Source organism: Camelus ferus, chromosome 25 (assembly GCF_009834535.1).
Source record: "Camelus ferus isolate YT-003-E chromosome 25, BCGSAC_Cfer_1.0, whole genome shotgun sequence".
In the NCBI taxonomy this organism is placed as follows: Eukaryota; Metazoa; Chordata; class Mammalia; order Artiodactyla; family Camelidae; genus Camelus; species Camelus ferus.
Genome location: NC_045720.1, coordinates 9777076 through 9784128, shown reverse-complemented (window position 1 = coordinate 9784128; position 7053 = coordinate 9777076). Strand labels below are relative to the sequence as shown.

At 42.3% G+C, this 7053-nt stretch overlaps 1 long non-coding RNA gene across 3 annotated transcripts in view; it reads left to right on the top strand.

Moving 5' to 3' along the window:
• The first annotated feature begins 204 nt into the window (after positions 1 to 204).
• LOC116659753 overlaps positions 205 to 7053 on the top strand; it is a 101270-nt gene continuing 94421 nt past the window's right edge. For 2 of the 3 annotated variants that reach the window (XR_004315091.1, XR_004315089.1), the window contains exons 1-2: positions 205 to 427; positions 5541 to 5708. This is a non-coding gene — a long non-coding RNA (uncharacterized LOC116659753). The remainder of the gene's footprint in view (positions 428 to 5540; positions 5709 to 7053) is intronic. The other variant, XR_004315090.1, reaches the window with a different exon arrangement.

Here is a 7053-nt window from a genome sequence, read left to right as displayed (position 1 = left end):
ATCATCATCACGCTGCTGCCTTCAATGAGATTTTGCTGCAGCTGGCTTTTTTCATTTGTTGTTTTTGGGTTATAATAGAATATAGTAGGTTCCAAGGACAAAAAAAATCAATGTACACTTCTAAAAATACCTTGGTGTTATCCCAGCTCACAGTTCTGCCAGCCTTAAAAGGGAAGGAGAGAACAGTGGAGAGAGGCTTTCAGGCCACGGCATTTAGGATTCTATTCGATGATTTCCAAATCAATGCACCAGGACTCTCTCCAACATCTCCCCTGTAAGGACGGCTCTCCCGCCGTGTTTTTCAGTAGCACAAAGCCCGTATTAGAAACCGCACTGAGGAGGCTCTGCCGTGCGTGTCTCCAGGCCACCCCACTTTCAGATTCTTGCTCACCAGGCGGGGCACGGTGAAGTTCCATGGAATGGGTGTGTGAGTATGCGTGCTGGGGGCTGGCGGGGGGGGGGAGGCACGTGTGCACTTAGTGTTCCCAGAAGCTCAATTTCAGAAATTAGGGGAGTCTGGGAGTTACGCCCAGAAGTACAAGGGAAAAAAAACCCCAAAAAACTCCCTTTCTCAGCCTCCATCCGGGCAGTGAGGAACTTTGTTCCTTGGGATTAGTCCAAAATGCTCTCTGGCTTATGACATTTTCTCAAACTGGAGAAAGTATTTTCTGGTAAATATGCCTTCACTACTGCTGATGGGAGAAACTGGAAGTTGACAGGGGTTGGTATCAAATTTAATGTGATTAAGTTAAAAAGCCTTTACTAAGACCCTCCCTAACGTCCAGCCCTTAGTCAGACGCTGCGGGGAAACATTAACATTCAATCAGACGACTCTCGCTCCTACACTGCCAACTAATGACAACAGTTAGCATCCAAGTGTGAGTCTTGGGTGAGTCTGTGGCAGGATTCAAAGGAGACTCTATCACAAAGACCACGTGGATTGGCTTTTTGGAGGAAGGTGTTGAGTATAATGAGACTTTAAGGATGAACAGGATTTGAATAAAGCAAGGACCAACATGGGAGGCATGTTGACAATAGCAGGTTATGGGTTCTTCTGGATAACTTGAGTCGATTAGGGGCTGGACTTACTGTTTGGGGTTATTTAGGGCAGTTGTTTAAATGCCATTTGAACCAGAATTGAATACTAGTTTAACAAATGAATTTTGAAATCATCTAGGCCCAGATTTTAAGCCAGATTTCTCTCCTGCAGTCTTGGGTAATTTACTTAACCTTGTCAACATCAGGTTCCTGAAACAGGTAAAAGATCCATAGCACACGAGGTGGCATTGAAGATTAAGTGGTATCATTTATTTATTTCACCAGTAATCTGTATGCCATCTTTGTACCAGGTATATAGAATTCAAAAATTCTAGGCACTAAGGTATAACTCTAAGCAAAAAGACAACAATGGTTATGTAACTTGCCCACCTCATGGCAACCAATCAATTAATGATAGTTTTTAATTAGATGCTTTAAGCTTTATGGGAGAGGAGCTGAAATGGTAGGAATTGTGATTAAGGAAAATAGATCTGTTCCGGGTGAGTAGAGGAGCATGGGGGGTAGGCAAAGAGCTTGAAGGCAGAGAGACCAGCTAAGAAGCTACTGTAACAGACCACATAATAAGAGTGTCAACCAGGGTGGGGGCAGTGAATAAGAAAATTGCTGAGGGCAAGAGTTCAGTCCGGCACATTCTCCCCTAGAATTTTATGCCAACATGTCCAAGAATAGTTCTGAGTTTGCAGTCTCACCCATCACGAAAGAATCATCACTAGACTTTCCACTGAGTATATATTAAGGCATCCTGACCTTTATTTACTTCTGAGAACAGCAGTTTTCCCAGGATCCCAGTTGGGAAAGAGGCTTATAAATAAACCATTTTGCTTGTTCACTGCACTAGACTGTCATTCGGGATGATCTGCTGACGCAGGTGATGCTGAGTGAGCCAGAATGTTAACATGAAGGTCTTTGAGGGGAAAAGAAACAACATTGCTCTTCCTCTTAAGTCAGAGGAAGCAGAATTGAGGAGGCAGTGGTTTCAGCTCATTAAATGATCTCCAGTGTGTTCATCAAATGCCTCGTCAAGAGTTCCATTTTCAACAAAGGGATTCTCTTTTCTCTAATTGTATATACCTTAGAGCCTAGGAAATTGCCTGGTCTAAAGGCAAGTAAACCACCAAGCCCCTCCCTCCCAGCAAAGGTAAGACTTCTTGATTTTTTGGTCTTAAGCTTACTTGGAGGAAGAAAGCGACAACAAAGCAACAGCAAACAGTGTTTGAGGAGCCCCTCCCATGTGCTGGAGCACTTACCATTTTCTCCGTGCGTTATACACATCTGAATTAATTGATTCAATTCACCATTAATGGAAGACTTCCTAGGTGCCCCTCTGTGAGGGGCCCAGGAACTTAACTAGGAGTAAGAGAATAGTTGTCATCAAAGGAAGAGCAACACCATCTTAAAGCAGAAGCTCGCAAGGACATGCTGAACTGTACCTTCCCAGTAGAAAACTAGTAAGAACGTGACCAGAGCCTACTGTCTGCCCGCCCACATTGCCCTCCCTGTCTCGATATCCTGGAAATCCTCCAGGAAAATTGCAAACCTCTGCCCCGCCTCCTCCGATTTTCCAAGTCAAGACCTCCTTCCCCTTTCTGACTTCATCATCTTTTGCTCCTTGTCAGCCATTTCTGGTTCACTATCATCACTACCAATCGTTCCCTTTCTCTCTTCTCACGTCTCCATCCTGCCAGGGAGCTCTGTAATAACAGCTTGGTGAGACCATGAAGTGAGCACTGCCCTGGGGTCATAGCGTCTGGGTTCAAATCTTGGCTCTGATCTTTATTATCTGTGTGACCTTGAGAAAGGTCATTAACCTCTCTGAGTCTCATCTACAAAAGGACTGAATAGAGTTTAACAAGCCTAATGTAATAATTCAATGTGAATTTAGACATAAAGATATATAGGGATAGAAATAGACATATGTACATCAATATAGGTATATAGGTGTCTATCTACATGAATGTGTATCAGCACCTACATATAGCTACATATGTAAATGATGTCGTTTTCTTAATTAGCTATTAATTATTCATTTGCCTGTTTTATTATTCCATTTCTTACCGCAACATTGCAAGCTCCATTAGGAAAGAAAACTAGTCTGTCTTCCTATTGTCCCATCAATGCCTAGAACAGTTTCTGGAACATAGTAGGTATTCATTAAATATTTTTGTAAAAACAAGTCGATGAATTGTTGATGTTTAATATTTTTTTTTCTCTCGGAGCTTCAAGCAAACAAGGGGGATTTTTTTGCTTCTGTTCTCCAGCTGTGGCCTGTTGGAGGAAAATTGCATAATCATGCTAATTGACTTCATAACAAATTTATGGTTTCCATTCTTAGCCAGGCTCTAAGTGTTTCTTGATAAGTCTTTAACATGTCTCTACTCAGTATCCTTTCTTTTTTCCAAAGGAGCTGCTTCTAACCGCCACCTTTCCCCTCGAGTTCCAGGTCTCTAGTCTATTCTCCCTTCTATCCATCTACAGAGAAAAAGAAGAGCCCCCATGACTTTACTTGGTCTTTCCTGTCCCTTCCGCCTTGTGATGGTTAATTCTGTGTGTGAAGTTGATTGGGCTAAATGATGTCTAGAGAGCTGGTAAGACACTATTTCTGGATGTGCCTGTGAGGACGCTTCTGGAAGAGATTAGCATCTGAGTCAGCAGACTGAGTAAAGTCACACCAGTGTGGGTGGGCATCACACAATCCGTTGAAGGTTGAATAGAACAAAAAGGGACAGAAAGGGTGAATCTGCTCTCTTCTTAAGATGAGACATCCATTTTCTCCCACCCTCAGTCACTGGCTCTCCTTGATTCTCAAGCCCTTGGACTGGGAATGAATTACAGCACCAGCTTGCCTGGGTCTCCAGCTTACAGATGGCAAATTGTGGGACTTCTTGGCCTCCATAATCCAAGAGTCAATTTCTATAATAAATTATATCTATATATCTAGACAGACAGATGATAGATAGATAGACAGAGAGAGAGAGAGGTAACTATTGCTCTGTTTCTCTGGAGAACCCTGACTAATACATATCTCCTTTTAGACCATGCTCCATCTCTCTCCTACCTTCAGTTTCTTTTTTCCTCCCTCAGTCTATATGAAAATGCCATCTACTCATCTCTGATGGGATTCCTCAAAGGCGTTATTTCCTGTTAGCTTCATGTGTGTGGAGGGAAACACCAACAAAGGCTGACTGTTAAAAAGACAGAATGAATGGCTGTTTTTTAAGGCTTAACATGAAACTTGTAGGTAAAGAACCAAACCTAAGAGTATAAAAAATATTCTTACCTAACAAGCCTACCCTTCTCGGCAGCACATAACCCTGGGAATGTGGAAGAAACAAAACACAGACACCAGACGGAAGTAGTACTATCTTAGATTTACATAGTCCATTAGAGTGATGTTTGCCCACCATTGTACCACATGACAATCCTTTGAAGACTGAGAAGCAAAAGTCATTATCCCCATTTTATAAATGAGGAAACAGAGGCTCAGAGAACTGAAATGACTTGTCCAAAGTCATGACCTTCGTAATGTTCACGGTTGCATCTGGACACCAGAGTGTCTTACATGAAATCCCAGGCTCTCTGCACCAGACGCCTTTGACCTCTTGGTCTGAGCCCATATCTCAGACCCACAGACACCTATTTTATGTTACAGTGTTTGCCTTCATCCTTTCTTTCATGGCTGGACCACAAAAAGGCCATAATTCCAGGTGCGTCTACTGTAGCAGCTAGGCATGCTGGGGAGCCACACGTCTGCTTCCGTCGCCTGTCGATAACGGTCACTAGCTGTGCAGTGTTTAGCAGTTTCCTTATCTGGTTGCCCCTGACCTGTAACATGGAGGTAATAATACCTAATACCATACACTTATCTGAAGATAAAATGAATTAATACACGTTAAGCACTCAGAGGTGTGCCTGGACTACAGAAAGAACTCCATACGTGTGAATTCTTCTAACGTACCGGGAACGTGTGATGAGTTTTTCTTCTCCCTTTTCCTTCTGCATAACATGCGGTTCACTCTGAATAGCAGGTAGTTTGATACACATTTATCAAGATCCTACTAAATGCCCCCTTATTTTTTCTTGGCTCTTCATGATATGCTTTGCCTGATGGTTGAAGTATGGATGCGATTCCTCCACTCTGCTTTGGCAGATTTTTTGACATGGTTATTTGCAACCTGATTTGGTTCCCTTTTGCCTCCCTATAAATCTCTCTCCTATCCTTGTCCTCAGTTTTAAATAAGGGAAGTAAGGCAGGAATTATTTCTAGAAATGGCCCCCAGGATCCCATGACCTGATGCCCAGAACTTGCGAATGACTCTAATTGTGTTATCTGGCACAGGGGACCTTAACGAGAGGTTATCCAGATGGTTCTAACCTAATCATGTGAGCCTTTAAAAGAGGAGAACTTTTTTCAGCTGGCTGCAGAAGAGGAAGTTAGGAGTCTGAGCATGAGAAGGCATGGCCGTGTTTTTGTTTGTTTGAAGGTGGAAGGGGCCACATGAGAAGGAATGTGGGCAGCTTCTAAGAGCAAACAACGGTTCCTGGCTGACAGCCAGCAAGGAAACGAAGACCTCACTCCTCCACCTGAAGGGAACTGAATTCTGCTGACACCTGAATGAGCTTGAAAGCAGGTTCTCGTCCAAAGCCTCCAGGTAAGAGTCCAGCTGCCCCATAACTTCATTTCAGCCTTATGATACCCTGAGTGGAGCCCAGCTTAGCCAGCCCAGGACCTCTGCCCTACACAATACAAGGTAATGCATGAAAATGCTACGTCTGTGACAGTTTGTTTTGGAAGAGATAGAAAACTGATACTGACAGTGTCCTCTTCAGGAAAATACCTGTCTTGTCAGAAGGGAGCTAAATCCGAAGTTCTTTCCCTACTGCTTAGAAATGCAAAAATCTTTACTCTGAAGCTGATGCCTGCATTGAGTATCTGACAACTGGGGTTGGGGAGGAAGGACAGGAAATAAATGTCTGAGACAGACACAGTGCTTAATCAAAGCCTCCAGGTAGGGTTAGTGCACTTTGGTGACTCAACTACGGCTATTTGTATATGACATTTGTAGAAATATTTTTAATTTATACTTTGGGTAGATGCGTTTGTAGAGGAAAGTGTTAGGAGCATCAGCTGTGGAGTCAGATGTCTCTTTTTTTGTTATCTTTTTAAAAAATATATTTTTATTGAAGTATAGTTGGTTTATATCACTGTGTCAGTTTCTGGTGTGCAGCACAATCCTTCAGTCTTATAGGACCATGCATGTATTCGCTTCATATTCTTTTTAACTATTAAGTTACTACAAGATAGTGAATATAGATCCCTGTGCTATACAGTATGAACTTGTTTATCTGTTTCATATTTCATAGGTAGTGTCTGCAAATTTCGAACTCCCCAATTTATCCCTTCCCATTCCCTTCCCCCAGCTGGTAACCATAAGTTTGTTTTCTATGTCTGTGAGTCTGTTTCTGTTTTGTAAATAAGTTTAGCTTTTGTTTTAATTCCACATATAATTGATATCATAAGGTATTTTTCTTTCTCTTTCTGGCTTACTTCACTTATAATGATTCTCCAGGGCCATCATGTTGCTGCAAATGGCATTATTTTATTGTTTTTTTATGGCTGAGTAGTATTCCATTGTACAAATATACCACAACTTCTTTATCCAGTTATCTATCAATGGACATTTAGGTTGTTTCCATGTCTTGACTATTGTATATAGTGCTGCTATGATCATTGGGGTGCATGTATCTTTTCAAATTAAGGTTCCCTCTGGATATGTGCCTGGGAGTGGCATTGCTGGATCATCTGATAAGTCTGTTTTCAGTCTTTTGAGGAATCTCCATACTGTTTTCCACAACAGCTGCACCAAACTGCATTCCCACCAGCAGTGAAGGAGGGTTCCCTTTTCTCCACAGCCTCTCCAGCATTTGTCATTTGTGGACTTTTGAATGATGGCCTTTCTGACTTGTGTGAGGTGATACCTCATTGTAGTTTTGATT